Source organism: Zea mays, chromosome 3 (assembly GCF_902167145.1).
Source record: "Zea mays cultivar B73 chromosome 3, Zm-B73-REFERENCE-NAM-5.0, whole genome shotgun sequence".
Lineage (NCBI taxonomy): Eukaryota > Viridiplantae > Streptophyta > Magnoliopsida > Poales > Poaceae > Zea > Zea mays.
Genome location: NC_050098.1, coordinates 140,179,542 through 140,198,230, shown reverse-complemented (window position 1 = coordinate 140,198,230; position 18,689 = coordinate 140,179,542). Strand labels below are relative to the sequence as shown.

General features: G+C 42.7%; 1 pseudogene; it reads left to right on the top strand.

The window, feature by feature from the left end:
• The first annotated feature begins 1,843 nt into the window (after window positions 1-1,843).
• On the top strand, window positions 1,844-2,498 carry LOC103650627 (uncharacterized; annotated as a pseudogene).
• Window positions 2,499-18,689: the final 16,191 nt, after the last annotated feature.

Below are 18,689 nucleotides of genomic sequence, written 5' to 3'. Positions count from 1 at the left end.
CCTTTCTAGGAATCAACATGGAAAGGATTACATTATGCTGCTTCATGCACATCCAAGGAAGTAAGTTCAAGGGAATAAGGAATATAGGCCAAATGGTATGAGAGACTCGGATGCTAGAAAATGGTTGGAAGCCATCACCAGCAAGGCATAACCTTATATTGCAAGGCTCAGATGCAAAAGCACGGTGGAGCTCATCAAAATTCTTCCACGCTTTGGAATCAGCTGGGTGCCGCATCACTCCATCGTCCACTCTACCATCATTATGCCATGTCAAGAAAGTAGCTATTCTTTGAGACATATACAACCGTTGGAGTCTTGGCTTGAGAGGAAAATAATGTTAAGTTTTTTCAGGAATTTTTTTCCTTTTGTCGATTGTTTGTTTTCACCTGAGTGCTTGTCCTGCTTCCATCTTGATCTTTGACAAATCTTGCAAAAATCTGCATTTGCTTCTTCTTTCCAATACAACATGCAATCATTTCTACAAGCGTCAATTTTTCTATAACTTAGTCCTAGTTCATTAATAGTCTTTTTTGCCTCATAGTAAGAACTTGGTAAATTACTGTTATGAGGTAGGAAGTCCTTCAGGAGTATATCTAGTAAATCTGTAAAGGACTTGTTACTCCACTTTCCCATATTCTTAACATTAAGCAATTTAACTAGTGCAGATAACTTAGTACTATTGGAGCCATGATAAAGAGGCAGGTTCAAATGATTAAGCAAGTTGTAGAACTTCACAACTTCACCAATTGGTTGATCTTCAAAAAAATCACTAGGGGTTGGTTCTGTCATTGTATCGTTGCCAGGATGGTTAGTCGAATGGAACAAATCCTCCATCAGCTCCCGCATTCCATCATGTGAATCATCATCATCTTCCACTTCCAACTCATTCTCAGTTTCTCCAAGAACTTCTCCATGATGATACCAAAAGGTATAGCTTCTTATTATTCCATAGGCTATCAGATGCGAATAGACTACATCACGGGACATGTTGTAAGTATTACAACACTTGATGCAGGGACACCTAATTTTACCCCCATCACCTGACCTACTGAATGCATAATCCAAGAACTTGGCGACTCCATCTAAATAAAGATTTTTTTGAAGTCAGGCCATCCAAACATTCAGTACTAAGACGCTCATCAACTAGATTCATCCATGCCTTACTCGGTGCCATAAATATGGTAAATATTAATTATAAAACCTGTGGCAATATATTTGTTGTCAAAACAAATTCATATATCATTCACTCTTAAACGTTTACTCTAATTTACATCTACTACAATTGCATGGCATCATATAAGTTCACGCACCGTTTGAATAATCAGTGTAATTAAACAAGCTCCTCCTAAACCCAGATTTGCCTTTCAGTTCTAAAAATACACACATAATTTATTGAGTGATTTTAGGTATAGTTGATTTCAGTATAGTGGAGCTCTGTTCCCAAACTCGCTGGTATGTACAATGAAATTTTTCTTTCCTTGGTCCTCAGTTATCAACTCTCAATCCTCCCCTTCTCCTCCCTCTACATTTTTCTCATTTCCAATTGCCAGCTGAAACCCCTCTTGTCTCTCAAATACCTCTCGATCAGTTCAATTATCTAAATTCGAGAAGACAAATTGTTGCAGGGCTTCAAAGGTGCGGAAAGAGTTGTAGGCTGAGGTGGATAAACTATCTGAGGCCAGACCTCAAGAGAGGGGCATTTGCCCAAGATGAAGAAGACCTCATCATTGAGCTGCACGCTGTCCTCGGGAACAGGTAAATTTCAAGCCTGAAGAAGTAGTATCAGAATTCTAGACTGCATATGAGCAAAGCAGCAGTTGGTAATTTAGCTGATATTAGCACAATTTCTACAGTGATGCCGCCAGTTTCACCATCGGCCCTCTCTACATCAATGGGGCTGAATCTTCCACCTGATATTCCTCGACATGGAGGAACTGGCATTGGAAGTACCGCAGTAGATTCATTCTACTGGGATGGTACTAATCCTAGCAGCAGTAGCAGTACTGGGAGAAGAGGGAGCAACATTATGGGATTCGAACCACAGAGCACGAGCACAATTCTGGAGAACAGTGTCTTCTCATGGATAGACATTGGACAAGAAAAAGATACAAGGGCTCACCTAGTAGCGGAACTTAAATGGCCTGACTCCTTTGCCGAGACGACCACAGCCATGTAGAACCAGAGCCAAACGCTTTATGATGATGTGATCAAGGGCAGAGAGCCAATTCAACATAGAAGGGATATGTGCTTCTTGGTTCCAGAATCAGCAGCCACAACAATAGCTACAGGTAGCACCAGACATGTATGACAAGGACTTGCAAAGAATGCAACTATCTTTTGAGAATATCTAGGCATTATGTTCCACCACATGGAACAGAACAGATCAGAAGAAGCAGAAACTCGTAATTTTCAAAGATTCGTGGGCAGGATTATGCTGAATTTCTCACATAGATACGTTAAGTTGATACAGAAATCATCCTCCACAGCTGTTCCTCAGTTGAAGAGCTGGCTGGCAATATCAAGGCAAGGACATCCGTGGCATTAGAAGTTGTAGCAGGATGCATAGGAAAGTATGTTCTAGAGTCTCCTTTCCTTTCTCTTGAAAATTGATGTTTTCCTTCTGTACACGACTGAACTTTTGCATATTTGAGTTTTTGTTCTCTCTGGTGGAAATTAATTAAATAAATATAGATAGTGTTTACTTGCAGTTTGTTGGAGGGACTTGTGATGGATTCTAGTAGAAAACAAGTTATTTAGCGAGAGGCTGTAATATACTACAATAACAAAAACATGGGTCAATCATTTGGTCCTAACAAATGGGGCAATCATTTGGTCCTAACGCATGGGCAAAAATCAGTGTAATTTCACAACATATTGTTGTTAAGGAGTCCACACACCTTATGGGGGGAGAGTAGTAGACATTTTGTGTTCCAAGGTGACAAACACAGACATAGTTGCTCTACAATCTAAATCTGAAAAAGAACAATAACAATTCTGATCAGTATGACTGCAAGCTGAAAAAAATGGTACAGTAAATGAGTATGATGTTGAGCAATGCAAAGGAAAGCAAAGATCAATATGATTCTGTGTGTTCCAAGGTGACAAACACCATAAAAGAATTCAGCTCCAAAACACATGCATCAGAGAATCAGAGATCTCAAGGTATGATGCAAACAATGGAGTGACAATTTTTAAATAGTAAGGTGCTTGCACTGTGCCGCCGGCTAGATTGGACAAAGCTTGCACTGTGCCGTGGAGACTCCTCACAACCACATATTACAGGTGGTCGTCATTTTCTGGTCGTTGATACATCTACTAAAATTGCATGTTTATAAATCATAGAATTTTATATGTGACCAAAGTAGTTGAGTGAAAAATCTTTAGGTATTCACCATAAAAATTGCTAGTGGGCCAGCCAAACAATGCAGGAAATAAAGGTTATTACATATACTTACTTAAGAATCACGAGCACTGGATATTCAATTTCAAATGTTGTAAAAAGGATGTGAAAATAGGTAGTAGCATGGAAAAGGAAAGAACAATAAATCGATGGTTTATAAGAAAAATTTGGAGAAACAATATAAACACAAGGTGTCTCATAACTATTTTGATAAATGAAACTAATAGTTTGTTGTCCATGACTCTAATCCAAACAAGTTGTTCGTTTAATCCATAACTGAAAACAGTTTCACAAAAAAATAAGCATATATGTAGAGACATAACAATAAGCATCTATTCCATAATCTGATCTGATCTGCTATAATAAAGAGACTGTGCTAGAAATACTTCAGAATTATAAGCTGATGAAGGATCTATGCAGGGAAAGGAAAGATAACAATAAACAAAAGAGTCGTCTGTTCCTAAAATTCATGAAAGAAGTTGAATACTTCAAACAATTACTAAAGTTGGTTGCAGCCTGAAACTGTCTAGAACTACAAACTATTAAGAAAGTAATGTAGATAGACTAAGCACATCCAAGAACATCTCAAAGGCTCGGCTCGCTTTCTAACTTGCTCTCTGACTACTGCAGGCACGCATGGAAATTGCAGAGGATAGCTACTGCACGCGCACGATCTCGAAATTGCTCTCTGACTGTATACGCACGAAATTGCAGAGCATAACTACTGCACGCGCACACATCGAAATTTCTCTCTAACTACTGCACGCGCACGAGACCGGACCCGCCAGGGACGAGATCGTTTCGGCCGGGCACGCGGGATTGACCTTGCAACCAATGACGAATCAATCAATCCATCGTGCCGTGCGAGGGATCACAGACTGGGACTCGTGGTGTGCCAAACTGCGAACTAGGCTCTACGTCTTGCTTTCATGGTGAAGGTTGTTGGTAGCCAGCGCTCGTGCGTATTACCTGTCGGCCTTCGCTTCTTATTGGATCGATGGTCAGACCGCCCACGCCGCCGGGGTAAAGAAGATCCTGTGCAATTTCACATGTGTGGCAGTAAAGAAGATCCGAGCCCACACCGACGGCGATGGGGTAAAGAAGATTTGCGAAGCCGCCGAGAAGGTGCTTATCCCTACCGGAGAGAAGGTGGTCCGTGGATTCGACGGCTGCCACCACGTTGTCGTCGCCGTCGCGTGGTGAGGGTGTCACACCCGGGTTTTAGGGGTCCAAAGCCCGGGCACGAACATAATCACCAGGTGTGCTAGAACCAAGTCTCACACATATGATGAATCATGGCACAGGATCGAATGTCACATCTTTACTATATAATAGGAGTTCTGTATAAAATAAATAAATAAATACATTATAAGGAGACAACGGTCCAGCAACCCAAAGTTGACTGGGAGACGACGACCTAGACCACTCACGAACTCATCACATCATCCTCCATGCGCCTCATCCTGTGGTACCTGTTCTTGACCTGTGGGAGGGTGTGAGACAGCAAGAGTGAACTCACATACGTTCATCGCTCAACAAGTTGTGGGGAATAATGTGCTTGAACTCGCCAAAGGTGAGAGCTCACAAAGTGTAAGGCTTACCAAAGAGGATGGTTGAAGCTGAGCATTGCTTTTAGAGTTGGTCAAAATTTTATTAGCAATTACTAAGTATAAGTAAATACCAACCCAATTAAGTAATAGAACAAAAGTAACAACATCACCTGCGATGCAATGCATATGACATATTGAATTTAGTTCCATAAATTAATCATGTGAGGGTCCGAGCTGCTCATGACCGTGAGCCCGGCTAGTATACCAGTTTTACACTCTGCAGAGGTTGCACATCTTTACCCACAAGTCATGTTACCCATTTGCCATGGGGTTGTACGGGCCCCATACACCTCTACCAAGGAAGCGAGGCAGGGTAACACTACGAGGCCTTTACAAAGTTCCACTAGCTTCAGAAAACCCACTACAGTTTATAGGAAGCTCCAATGCAGGGATCCCTTGCCTGACCGCCATCGCAGCAAAATCAACCAAGGACCTCCCCACACTGACCACTCCTCTACTGCCCTTGACCCTTTCGAGTAAGGTAGTCTTCCATTAGCTTTCCTAATTAATCAGCCAAGGGCGTCCCATTAAACCCTTGTGGTAGCACTGTTTTCTCGGGTGGTCGCTCCATGTTCCAATTAACATAATGATCTTATCATGAACAGTAAATACCAAATGATAACAAAAGTATGAATAATGTGTATCTCAATGCCCAAATCCACATATAGCACTAGCAAGTACTACCCAAAAAGTTCAGTGGTAAACAAGGCATAAAGATAGACAAACTAGGTTAACCTATTGGGTCCCATCAAAATTAACTTATGCAGATCATTATGATTAATCAGAACATGACTGGGTAAAAAGAAGTGATCAAGGGCACAACTTGCCTGGGACTTGAGATTCCAGGTACCAACTTGCTCTTCAGATGACACGTGTCCTCACTGCTAAACGTAGCAATACATACAAACATGTATAGGCAAAATTAACATCACACCAAACATAAGAATAAACTGCGTAATAACAATCTACGTGTCGCTACGAGATCGTGGGTTCGAGAATTACTAGGATCGGAGTTATGATTAAGAAGTTATGGTTTATGGAAGATCTACGTGATTCAAATATTAAACTATATTATAAATTGGTTAGTATAGATCACATGAGGGATTATTCTATAAATAATTATCTCAACTTTAACCTAAGTTATTATTTGATTAAAGATCATCTAGTCAAATTATAACCATAGGATCAGGATACTATATTAATATTAAAGGAGTTAATCCAATGGACATAGATTAATCTAATTAGTTACCAAATTATAAAAGTAGGGGGTATCATATAACAAATGTTGCTACTGCGTAGTACATATTTATACAAAGCTAACACAACTGGAACGAGTTAAATCGGAGGTAAAATGAGATAGTTATGAATTTTCAAAAGTTTTATGTATTCGATACAAGATTAATTAAGAGATTAATTTTAATACAATTTTCATATCAAACCAGAGACACTATGTGATGAACAATATTATTACAAAATCACAGGAACTGGAATGAGCTAAAAAGGAGTTAGAATGAATTTTATATGAATTAAACTAGGTTCCAGAATTGTTTTTATACTAAATATCCATTTTCTGTATTTATTTACTTATCTTTCCTGTTTCGTGGACTGCGCGCACAATACAGATGTTGGGGGCCTTCGGCTTCCGAAGGTCCTCAAAACATGATTTAACAATGTTTCTGGAGTATAATGTGTGAACAGGTATCTTCGGACCTGAGTTAAAACCACAACGTGAAGAAGCACAGAAGGGGTACGAAGGATGGCGCGGAGCCGAAGCTGTGTGTAGAAGAGCTTCGGCATGATAGCGGAAAGGGAAACCGACTTAAAGATGAAAAGACTATTTAGACCTCGATGAATTATTATAGAGTTATTAGCAGATGTAAAGGGCATAGGTGTAATTTTACATGGGTTACGTCCCGTGCCTATAAATAGATGAACAGTGACCCTGTACTGTTCACGCTGACTTGGCATTTGCTTTTGGGTCACGCTTGTACTTTTACCTTCTCTCAAGTCAGAGGTACATTTGTAACCCGATGTCATTCCTATTTTTCCATAGCAATAAAATAGAAATGAGTGGATAATAACACATAACTATTTATGTTATCTTTTATATTCCATGTAATTCCTTCTTCATTATGATATGTTTATGAAGGTATGTCCTTCATAACCTTCGTCCAAAAATCATTATATCCCAAGTGAAATAATGCTTCGAAGGACGAAGGACTTTAACGTTTAACATTTTCTGTGTTGCCTTATTCTTAACTCTTAGCATTTGAGAACAAGTCCCCAACATTGGCGCCCACCTCCGGTGAACTCACTTCCACTTTTTGAGTTTCGAACACCTTCGACAAGCATCGACCTTCGTCATGCCGCCAAAGAAAGCTTCAGCAACAGGTGCTGCAGCTCTGCAGCCGCTCGACCCAAACCAGGAGACCCTTTCTCTTCGAGAGGCCCGAAGCCAGAAGAGGAAGGCCACCAGTCCAACGCCCCAGGAGGACGACTTGGACCAAGAGATCAGGAATATGGAGATGCTCCATCAACAAGTACAAAGGAAGAAGGAAAAGATGGCTCGGCTAGCTGATTTACAAAGGCAGATAGACGAAGCCTCTGAAGAAGTTCGTCATCTTGCTCAAAATGAGCCAAACCGAAGGCCTCAGCACAGAGAGCTTCATCAAGAGGGCCTCTTCAATGAGGATGACTGGTATGAGGATTTCCATCATGGAAATTTTGCTTTTGATGACGCTTCTCCTCTGTCAGCAGAACTGCAGGCTACACCTTGGCCTCCGTCTTACAAGCCACCCCAGCTCCCCATGTATGACGGACACTCAGATCCGAAGCAGTTTCTGATGAGTTACGAAGCAACAATATCTTCCTATGGCGGCAACACAGCGGTCATGGTGAAATCTTTCGTCATCGCAGTAAAAAATGTTGCACAAACCTGGTACTCCTCTCTTCGGCCAGGAACAATCACATCATGGCAAAAGCTGAAGGACATGCTGGTCACCAGTTTTCAAGGGTTTCAGACGAAGCCAGTTACCGCTCAAGCTTTGTTCTAGTGCACGCAAGATAAAGAAGAATACCTCCAAGCGTATGTCCGAAGGTTCTTGCGCCTGAGGTCACAAGCGCCAACAGTGCCCAATGAAATTGTCATTGAGGCCATGATTAAGGGGCTTCGGCCAGGACCTTCAGCCCAATACTTTGCCACGAAGCCCCTCAGACCCTGGAGAAATTGCTTCAGAAGATGGATGAATACATCCGCGCTGACAATGACTTTCGACAGAGAAGGGAGGAAGCTTACAGGTTCTCCGAAATGGCCAGGGGCTTCGGAGGGAGAATCCATCCTAGGCATGTCATATCAATTCATTCCACTCAGAATGACGATAGGGGAAGTCAGCAGTAGAGGCCGCAATATTCCTCCCAGGCTTCGGGGCAGCAACAGAGCTATCCTCGGCCCCCAGCTCCAAGGGGCAGAGGCGCCAGGGGCTTCGGAGGAAGGTTTGGGGATCAGCCCAGAAAAATTTATTGCCTATTCTATGGTGAGGACAAGGGCCACACTACCAGGATGTGCCATGTCACCATCCAGAAACAGAAAGAGATAGCAGAAGCTGCAGCCCAACAGAGCCAACCGAAGCAAGTTATGCATACTGCTTCGTACCACTCACCGTATATTCCAGAGTATGTGGGTAACCACCCTGCAGCTTCTGTTGCTTCGGCAAGACAACCTCAGGCATCCTGGCAACAACCTCCACCTCCACCACCAATGCAACGAGGCCAGCAGCCAGAAGGGAGTCAGCACACTCACCATCAACGAGACTTCAGAGAGGAGTCCGAAGCTCGCACAGTCAATAGTACTGTGCCAGAATCGAAGCATATCTACTAACAGATATCCTACCTCGGCAACAGTTTTTGCATTCAGTATCATTTTCTTTTTAATAAGGAACAATTATTGAAAGCCTAAGTGTTTTTTGTCGTTTTCAATTTCTTGTAATAGCTTCGTTTTTGCCATAGTAAAAATATACCTTTTCCACAGAATAACGGAGTTGCCGAAGCATAAGAACTTATGGTTACAAGGAGAACCTCCAAAATAGCAAAAAGTCGTTCCTAAGGGAGCGCAGCGTAAGTTTTCTGCCCAAAAGTCGTTCCAAAGGGAATGCAGAGCTTACAGCGAAAAATAAACGCTGATACCGCCGAAGTAGAAGGCGAAGAAGCTCCTAAGGGAGGCTTACAGCGAAAAATAAACGCTGATACCGCCGAAGTAGAAGGCGAAGAAGCTCCTAAGGGAGGCTTACAGCGAAAAATAAACGCTGATACCGCCGAAATAGAAGGCGAAGAAGCTCCTAAGGGAGGCTTGCAGCGAAAAGTCAGCACTGATCTTCGGCACAAATATCATTTTGCATAACATCACATCATCACATCATTTGCATAGCATAACATCATACATCATATTGCATCAATGACGCAAGAAGGGGGTTCAACGTTGATCTTCGGAGATTGTTTCGAAGAAGCAGTGCCAAGGCACAAAATAATTATTGAAGAAGCATACCTTTATCAAACTCTAAAATGAAAAGATCTATTGTTTACTGATTTTACGAAGATTGGATGTTTTTACGAAATATGGATATTCTTCACGAAGCATGAAAAGAAGGGAAGGTGTTTTTTCGCCGAAGGCTCAAAAACGGTATGTATGTAAAGTTTCATGCATCGTAAATAATTAAGTTACAAGCAACTTATATATTACATTCAAAGTTATAAAAATATTACACACTTTGTTCAGCAAATATTACATTCCAAATGTTTTTACAATAACAACTATTCTTCTTTCAAAACTGCTTCCGCAGCTTCGTTCAACAGTCGAGAAACAACTTCATCTAAAATAGCTTCAGCCATTTTAGTAATTTCTTCCTCCCTCTTTGCTTCTGGGTCGGCCGTTGGCTCGAAGGGCTCTGGGGAAGAAGATAGCTCAGCTGCGATAAAAAACGTAAATAAGTTCGAAGTCGCAAAAATAAAACATAAAGTTAGAAGTCATTAAACAATACCTATCCTCCTTTCTAGTTCTGTAGTTTTTTCAGATGCCTTCATCACTTCTTTTGCATCATGAGAATCTTTTTCACTCTTTTTTATTATCTCGTGTGCCATCTTTCGGCCGCCATTCTCCCAGATGTCAGTAAAGAATTTTCCACCCACTAAGCTGGCTTCGGCCGAAGGGTCTTTTGTATCTTCAATACTTAAAGTAGCTTCGGCTTGAGCCAAAGTTTTCACATGGTCGCAGCCTGATTTCTCCAAAATAGCCACGATTCCTCGGGCACCTGAGAAAGCGCAGATATCCCCGCGGCCACTCAAAACTTCCTCAAAAGCTTCAGCTTCGTTGTTGATCCAATCAATTGGGCCTTCAGGATCACCTCTTATGAAGTTGTCTTCGTTAGAGAGTGCGCCAACATTGGCGAAGCTAGTTTTTATTTTCTTAACACACTCTATAGACTTTTCAGAACACCTTTCCTTAGATGCACGAAGTTCTTCAACGTTTTTCTCTAAATGATTTGTCCATTGTTCACTAATTTTTCGTTTAGCTTCTGCAACTGCGCATTTTTCTTTAGCTTCGGCTAGCTGTTTCCGAAGATCCTCAATTTCGTGCTTCTGGGCCTCAGCTTGGGCTTTGGAAGCAGCCTCGTCTTCTTTTATTTTGTTCACCAATGAATTTAATATTTTATCTTTCTCAAGACCTTCGTTCCTTAGATCAATTACTTTGGAACGAAGGTTGTTTAAAGCCATGGTGCACCCTTCATCTTCGGCACTTTTTTGCGCTCTAAGGGCATTGCTGAGAATAAGGCCATGCAAAAGGAATGTGATATTAATAAATAAACACACGGATTTCTAACCACGCAAAAAAAGTGTATTTTCTCACCTTTAAGCTGTTATATGCTAAGCTGTCGGCCAACTCATCTTTTGACAAAACTGAAAGCCCATCTTCTAGAGTTGGGAATCCGAAGCTTCGTGCCATCTCTCGGCACACAGATATCTCCTTGCTGTCTGGGAGACAATACAAAAAGTCTTCTTCTCTGCTGCCATTGAATATCAACGCCCCTTTCGGATATTTTAATTTTTGGGCATAATGATGAGCTTCTCGTTTTTCTTCTTCAGATAGTATTTTGCCCGAACCATGTCGCACAATATAATCAGGCAATTTGGAAGGTGCTTCGGGAGTTGAAGAAAGAATTTTTCAGACAGAATTTGCTTTAAAGTTTCCTTTCTACTTTCTCCTTTGGTTTCTAAGGATTTTTCTTTGGCAGACTCTGAAGGTCCAGTTTTGATTTCAGCCTGGTGCTTTGCAGTTTCGCCCCCAGAGGCTGTTGTTTCAATTTGTGCTTTTTGAGCTTCGGCAACTTTTTTCGGCGTAGAGCTTGAAGACTTTATTGTCTCCAGTACATCCAAAACATTAACCATCCTTTTCCTTTTGGGGGTCACAGCCGGACCCTTCTAAGCTTGTGGCACTCCAACTTCTGCCGAAGGGCTTAAAACTTCTGATATTTTTGTCCCTTCAGCTTTCGACTCTTCAGTTCTTTCAACCTTCGGTGCTGCAGACAGCTCTTCAGCTTTCTGCGCAGGTACATGGTTTTTGGCTTTAGTAGCCGAAGAAGCCTCGCCGACAAACTCGGGCACTGTGGCCGGGTCAATATAGCGTGGCCGGTGCGTAAGAACCTTCATCTTTTTTCTCTTCGGCGTTGGCTCACTAGGAGCGGCCGAAGTAACTTCCTTCACAGAAGTTGTACCTTTTCTTTTTTGACCCCGTATTGGGTAACGGTAGTCAGCATAGACAAATCCGATAGCATCGAAAACTCTGTTTAACCTCTTCTTTTTCCGGCCTCCGAAGGCCGCTGATAGCGCAGTATCTTCTGCCTTTGAGTATGGTCCAAGCACTTCATCACTTGTAGCTTCAACGCATTTCAACCAATCGTCATCTGGCTCGATAAATTGGTCTACGAACCTGAAGGTATATTTTAATCGAACCAGACCACCTTCGTGTGGGTTGCTGATGGTTTCCTTTGGCATTTCCCAGTTAGCTACCAATGGCCATATCCTGTAGGCCACATGCTCTTGAACTATGTCCCTCGTCCTAATGAAAGGGCAAACTATGCCGAAGGCCCTCTGGCATTCTTCGGCTGCTTCATCCATTTCCACCTTCGGTTTCCGGAGTCCTAAACGCTGCCAGATAGGGCGCATGATGATATCTTTAATATCTTCTCATGCCTTCAAATCATTTTTAACATAGAACCATTCCTTCATCCAGTCCCCGGGCCATCTCTTCCGAAAAGTTGGCACCGGACAGCTTGACCCAGAGCGAGCACCGAAGCTATAACAGCCGAAATTGTTATGATATTGCTCTTTACCCCAGGGTTTCGTCTCATATACTAGCTCATGTAGATTACAAAAGCTTTTTGCTTTTGGCTCCAAGCCCTGGCTCCTCATGGCCCAGACAAAGATTCCCATTCTTATGATTGCTTCGGGCGTAATTTGATGAAGGTAGACTTGATAAATCTTTAAAACCTCAACCACAAAATTGCTTAATGGAAACCGAAGCCCAGCCTTAAAAAAGCTTCGGAAGATCACAACTTCATTCTCTTCGGGAGTAGGCACAGTCCTCTCTCCGTCATCAGCCCTTACAATAGACATGTCCCGAAAATATCTTCCCCTCATATTGTCAAGATGACTCTTTTTAATAGTTGATTTTCCAAAAACTGTATGACTTGGTCGCCAAGGTCGATCTTCGGAGTCTTCCCCACCACTTTCCACATCAAAACTGTCGCTATCACCAGTATCTTCAGACAAGCCTTCCAAAATCTCCCTGGTAATCTTCTCTGTATTTGTCTTTGCCATTAATTCAATAAAACCAAGATTCTTCTCTTCAGAAAGGCTCAGTTTCGCTTCAGCAACAACTTTTTTTTATCTTGAGACATCTTCGGAGGTGCTGAAAAACTGCTCTCGAATATGAAGCTTAAAAACTCAGCCAAGAAAGTGTTGGTGCGCAAGGGCTAAAAATTAGGCAAGCAAAATTAGATGGCAAGGGAGTGTGTCAAATGAATCCGCGATGTACTCTTATTTATATGCCGAGTACGTCGAAAACTGAAGGGTCCCGCTTGTCAGTGGTTGTTGCTATTCTAGCAAAGGGAAGGTGTTTTTTTGGACCTTCGGCTCGGGGCTTTCGTCCATATCGCAATCTGAATTTATCATTCTAACAAATTAATATTGCAAGGGGCTACTGTTGGGGGCCTTCGGCTTCCAAAGGTCCTCAAAAACATGATTTAACAATGTTTCTGGAGTATAATGTGTGAACAGGTATCTTCAGACCTGAGTTAAAACCACAGCGTGAAGAAGCACAGAAGGGGTACGAAGGATGGCGCGGAGCCGAAGCTGTGTGTAGAAGAGCTTCGGCATGATAGCGGAAAGGGAAACCGACTTAAAGATGAAAAGATTATTTAGACCTCGATGAATTATTATAGAGTTATTAGCAGATGTAAAGGGCATAAGTGTAATTTTACATGGGTTACGTCCCGTGCCTATAAATAGATGAACAGTAACCCTGTACTGTTCACGCTGACTTGGCATTTGCTTTTGCGTCACGCTTGTACTTTTACCTTCTCTCAAGTCAGAGGTACATTTGTAACCCGATGTCATTCCTATTTTTCCATAGCAATAAAATAGAAATGAGTTGATGATAACACATAACTGTTTATGTTATCTTTTATATTCCATGTAATTCCTTCTTCATTATGATATGTTTATGAAGGTATGTCCTTCATAACCTTCGTCCGAAAATCATTATATCCCAAGTGAAATAATGCTTCGAAGGACGAAGGACTTTAACGTTTAACATTTTCTGTGTTGCCTTGTTCTTAACTCTTAGCATTTGAGAACAAGTCCCCAACAACAGAGAAGCACAGGGGCCTACTCGCTATTTGTCCAAGATCCAGGCTTCCCTCTGTGTGGACTGCGGGTTGTTTATCGGGTTCTACGAGGTCTCTTTAGTAAAATTGCCACGGCGAAAGGGTAAGGACCTATATGAACCGTTGGATCAACGCCTGATGGCTCAGATTAGACTAAGCGCATTATGAACCCGCGAACGACGTAAACCGCATGATCGCGATCTAATGTACAGGATTCCTTGGACCGAAACGTTATCCCCTGGTTTAATCTGGCCCGATCATAAGTCGATCAACGACCCACAGTGATTCCTTCCCCAGATCTAATCCCATCCCTACATCCTGAATCCAACGAACTAGCCGTTGCTTCCTTCCCCCAAAGCTAGACGCGGCGGCGGTGCGCATCCCGCGGTGGCACACACGCCGACGAGCCGCCACCGTCCGGTTTTGGCGCCCGGTTCCTACTCTGGACAGACCCTACACGAAGTGGAGGGAGGCGAATAGCAGGAACGTGCACTTACCTGCGATTGAGGCATAGGCCGGACCAATTCCTATGCCCAGCGGCAATGGCAGCCATGCCGCGAGCTCCACCCTGGTGAGCACCGATGAACACCACAGATCCCCCACCCGAACCCGAGCAATCAGCGCTCGAAGAAGATCCGCATGGTGGCGTTTCTAGCTCTCTCTCTCTCCTCCGCCCTCATGCCAAGCTCGAGACCGCGACGGCGGTGAATCGTCCGCGCGGCGGCACCAAATTTCCCTCTACGGCGGACCATGGCGCCCCAAGTTTTGCTTGGGCGACGACAGGACCAGAGGGGTCCGAGTTAAATAGCCATGGGAGGCGCCAGATCTTAACCAAATCCCGACACACACGGCGTAATCTGCTCCTAACAGCTCCAGACGATTTTGTTTGAGCTCAATTTCATGGAGGGGACAAGTCCGAACGCGCGGGGCCAAGTCCGAGTTTCCTGGCGGCGGGTGAGGGATTTGGTTGGGCGGTTGTTGAAGATTTGTGGTGCCCAGCTTCATCTCGTCAATGGCGTGCGGGGGCGATGACTCCGATTGTGCGGTCCAGTCCAGCGGTGATAGAAGGAATCTAGGGAGCGTTGTTAGTCACAGGCAAAAGGGCCCCACGAGTCAGTGTCAACAAGGGCCACAGGCCGACGCGGGCTGAGGAAAACTGGTAGTTGGGCCAGGACGAGGCGAAATTGGCCCATGACGCAGGAAAGGCTTCTTATTTTCTGTTTCTTTTGTATTTCTATTTTCAGTTTTGTTTTCTCCTTAATTCAAATTCAAATTAGGTTTTGAATTTCAAGCTCCAATTTGGATTCTACAAACAAAATACTCGCAACATGATGCAAAGTTTTTTTAAGAGCCACTTTATCTAATTGATGTCTATTTATTTATTTATTTGTTATTTGCATAATTTAATGTCATTAGTTGAGTATGCAAAGAAAAAGAAATCAAGAAATCCCCAAAACATCCTCTTTGAAATATATTTATTTATTTATGTTATTATTATTATTTTAAACAAATTTTGGGTTTTACAGAGGGTCGCGCCGTCGCCCGCGGGGATAGGACCGTGCGGTTGCCTCGTGGGTTTCGTTTTAGAGGGAGCTAGGTCTGGGCCAGAATCAGGTGGTTGGTCCAGAATCAGGTTTGCGCGTGGGGAGAGGCAGGTATTCGCGCTAGAATCAGTTTTGTGCGTGGGGAAAGTTGGATTCTATGTTTAACGACCACAGAGGTCAGCTCGCTAACGACGACATTTTTTTGGTCGTAGGCTGGGTTGGACAGAGCTTGCACTACGCCGTCGAGACTCCTAACAACCATATATTATAGGTGGTCGTCATTTTCGGGTCGTTGATACACTTTTCTCTTGTAGTGTAATATGCGAATTGACTCAAGCCTAGCTACGGGTGCATGCCATGCTCATCCTGTTTGTTGTGGAATACCCACTTATTACCTACAACATTTTGGTTAGGACATGGAACTAAATGTCAAACCTCATTCCTAGTGAAGTTGTTGAGCTCCTCTTGCATTGCCATCACCCAGTCCAAATCTCTAAGTGCATCTTCAATTCTGTAAGGCTCAATAGAAGGCACGAAAGAGTAATGTTCACAGAAATGTGCAACGCGAGAGCAAGTAGTTACCCCCTTTTGAATATCACCAATGATGGAGTCGATGAGGTGGTCTCGTTAAATTGCTTGGTGGACTCTTGGGTGAGGTGGTCTTTGAGCCTAAACCTCTTGCTCATCCTCCTTGTCTTGCTCAACTTCATCTCCCCTTGATCAATGCCATCATCTTGAGGTATCTCATTGTCTTGAACTTGATCTTCAACTTCTTGAGCGTGTTCCTCATCTTGTGTTGGTGGAGATGCTTGAATGGAGGATGAAGGTTGATCTTGTGTTGGTGTAGGCTCTTCGGGTACTTGAGGGCACACATCTCTAATGGACATGTTCCTTAGCACGATGCACGGAGCCTCTTGATCATCTAACTCATCAAGATCAACTTGCTCTACTTGAGAGCCATTAATCTCATCAAACACAACGTCGCAAGAAACTTCAATTAATCCAATGGACTTGTTGAAGACTCTATACACACTTGTGTTTGCGTCATAACCAAGTAAAAAGCCTTCTACTAATTTAGGAGTAAATTTGAAATTTCTAACACTCTTTACCAAAATAAAGCATTTGCTACCAAATTCACAAAAATAGGAAACATTGGATTTTTACCGGTGAGGAGTTCATATGATGTTTTCTTGAGGATTCGTTGAAGGTAGAGTCGGTGGATGGAGTAGCAGGCGGTGTTAATTGCCTCTGACCAAAATGATCCGGTGTCTTGTATTCCTCAAGCATGGTTTTCGCCATATCCATTAGAGTGTATTCTTTATCTCCACAACACCATTTTGTTAAGGTGTGTAGGGAGAGGAGAACTCATGCTTGATGCCCTCCTCCTCAAGAAATCCTTCAATTTGAGAGTTCTTAAACTATGTTCCATTGTCGCTTCTAATCTTCTTGATCCTTAATCCAAACTCATTTTGAGCTTGCCTTAAGAATTTCTTTAAGGTCTCTTGGGTCTGTGATTTTTCCTGCAAAAAGGACACCCAAGTGAAGCTAGAATAGTCATCCACAATAACAAGACAATACTTACTCCCACTGATGCCTATGAAAGCAATTGGGCCAAATAGATCCATGTGGAGTAATGAAGCGTCCCAATCCTCTGGGACTCAAATGTGATTGAAATACTAGTCCCAGGAGGCTAGTATACACATTTATACAATAGATGGTTCCAGATCTGCTTAAACAAGACAAACCTATAAAGGTGGTGATCAACTTTAAGAGTTGGTCCACAACTCGGAACATATCATCAGAGTGAGTCTGAAGTAGCCCGATATATACAGCGAAGCAAATCAGCGGTCCAACAGCCACATGCATGGTTAGGAACAGGCGTAACTCTTACCCGATCAATGATCTCCTTCTTTGAAAAACAAAAAATATGCAACAGTGAGTACTTATGTACCCAGCAGCCCACCTTCACCCACGGAATGGGGAAATCAGATATAATGCATGGAGTATGTGGAGCTCAGGATATTTTTGCAGAAAAAGCAATTTTTGATGCAGGGCTATTTTGTAAAACATTTTATCTTTTTCAAAGCGAATCCTCTCCCAAAGGAACAAGAAGTTTTTCAATATAGAACAAAATCCCCTGCACTAAACCATCTAGGAATCTCGGTTGTATTCCACCCGTTTTTATTTTCAAAAACAGCTACTGGACTTCCCGTCCACCATAGCTCACGACTCAACCACCAGACCTTTTAAAAACCACTTTTCAAAAGCATTTTTGGAAAAGAAAACACTAATTGTCATACCAAGACATAACTCATCCATATCCGTGGACGCGGACTATTCGAATAGGTTTTTAAACTCTGCGGAGAGGTGTACACTTTACACACTGGTTCAGTTTCTGCAATCTCACCGTCGTGAGATCCGAATGTCGAAACTCTCTCTTCCCTTGCACGACTTTACCTTGCCGGTTATACCGAAAGGAAACCAGGACAAAACATTCCCCCACCTTGCCCACTCGGTGCTCCCCGGCCACCATAACCCTAGGGTACAGACCGTGCAAGTTCGAATCAAGCGACTACACATGCAGTTTCGAGTGGTTGTACTTGATAAGAGTACATGCAGTGAAGAATGACAAACTGGTCCTTATACGAGAGGAACAACCCTTCATGCTCACACCTAACCTGGCTGAGCCATCACCTTAAGGCCCTCCGAAACCAGGGAGTCCCTGATCATCCCACTCAAAGGTGATAAGGGTGATAACCCTTCATCATACACATTTAGAAAACATTTTCTTTTGAAAACTCACACCTTTTCCCAAATCATTTTGTACAAAAATGTCAAGGAGTATAAAGATAAATTGCAGCAAAGTTCTAAGGCTAGGTGGCCATATTAACATGTCTCTTAGCAAAACCATATAATGCATAAAATAACAGGTTATGGGTTGTGTTTGAAAAACATAGGTAATTTATGCATCAAAGGGATCTAGTGAGATTGTCGTTGCTTTAAACGGTGAAAGGGTGAGAGCTCGCGGAACTAGATTTTGGCTCCACCGTCTAGCGTAGACTTGCAGAACTAGCCTTCACGAGATGGCATGAATGCTCCAGTAACTATGTAGCATGAACAAGCAAACATACAAACCAACAAGTATATCAACAAATATTTAGTATAGTGGTCAAAATGATGATATATGGATGGGTAGAGT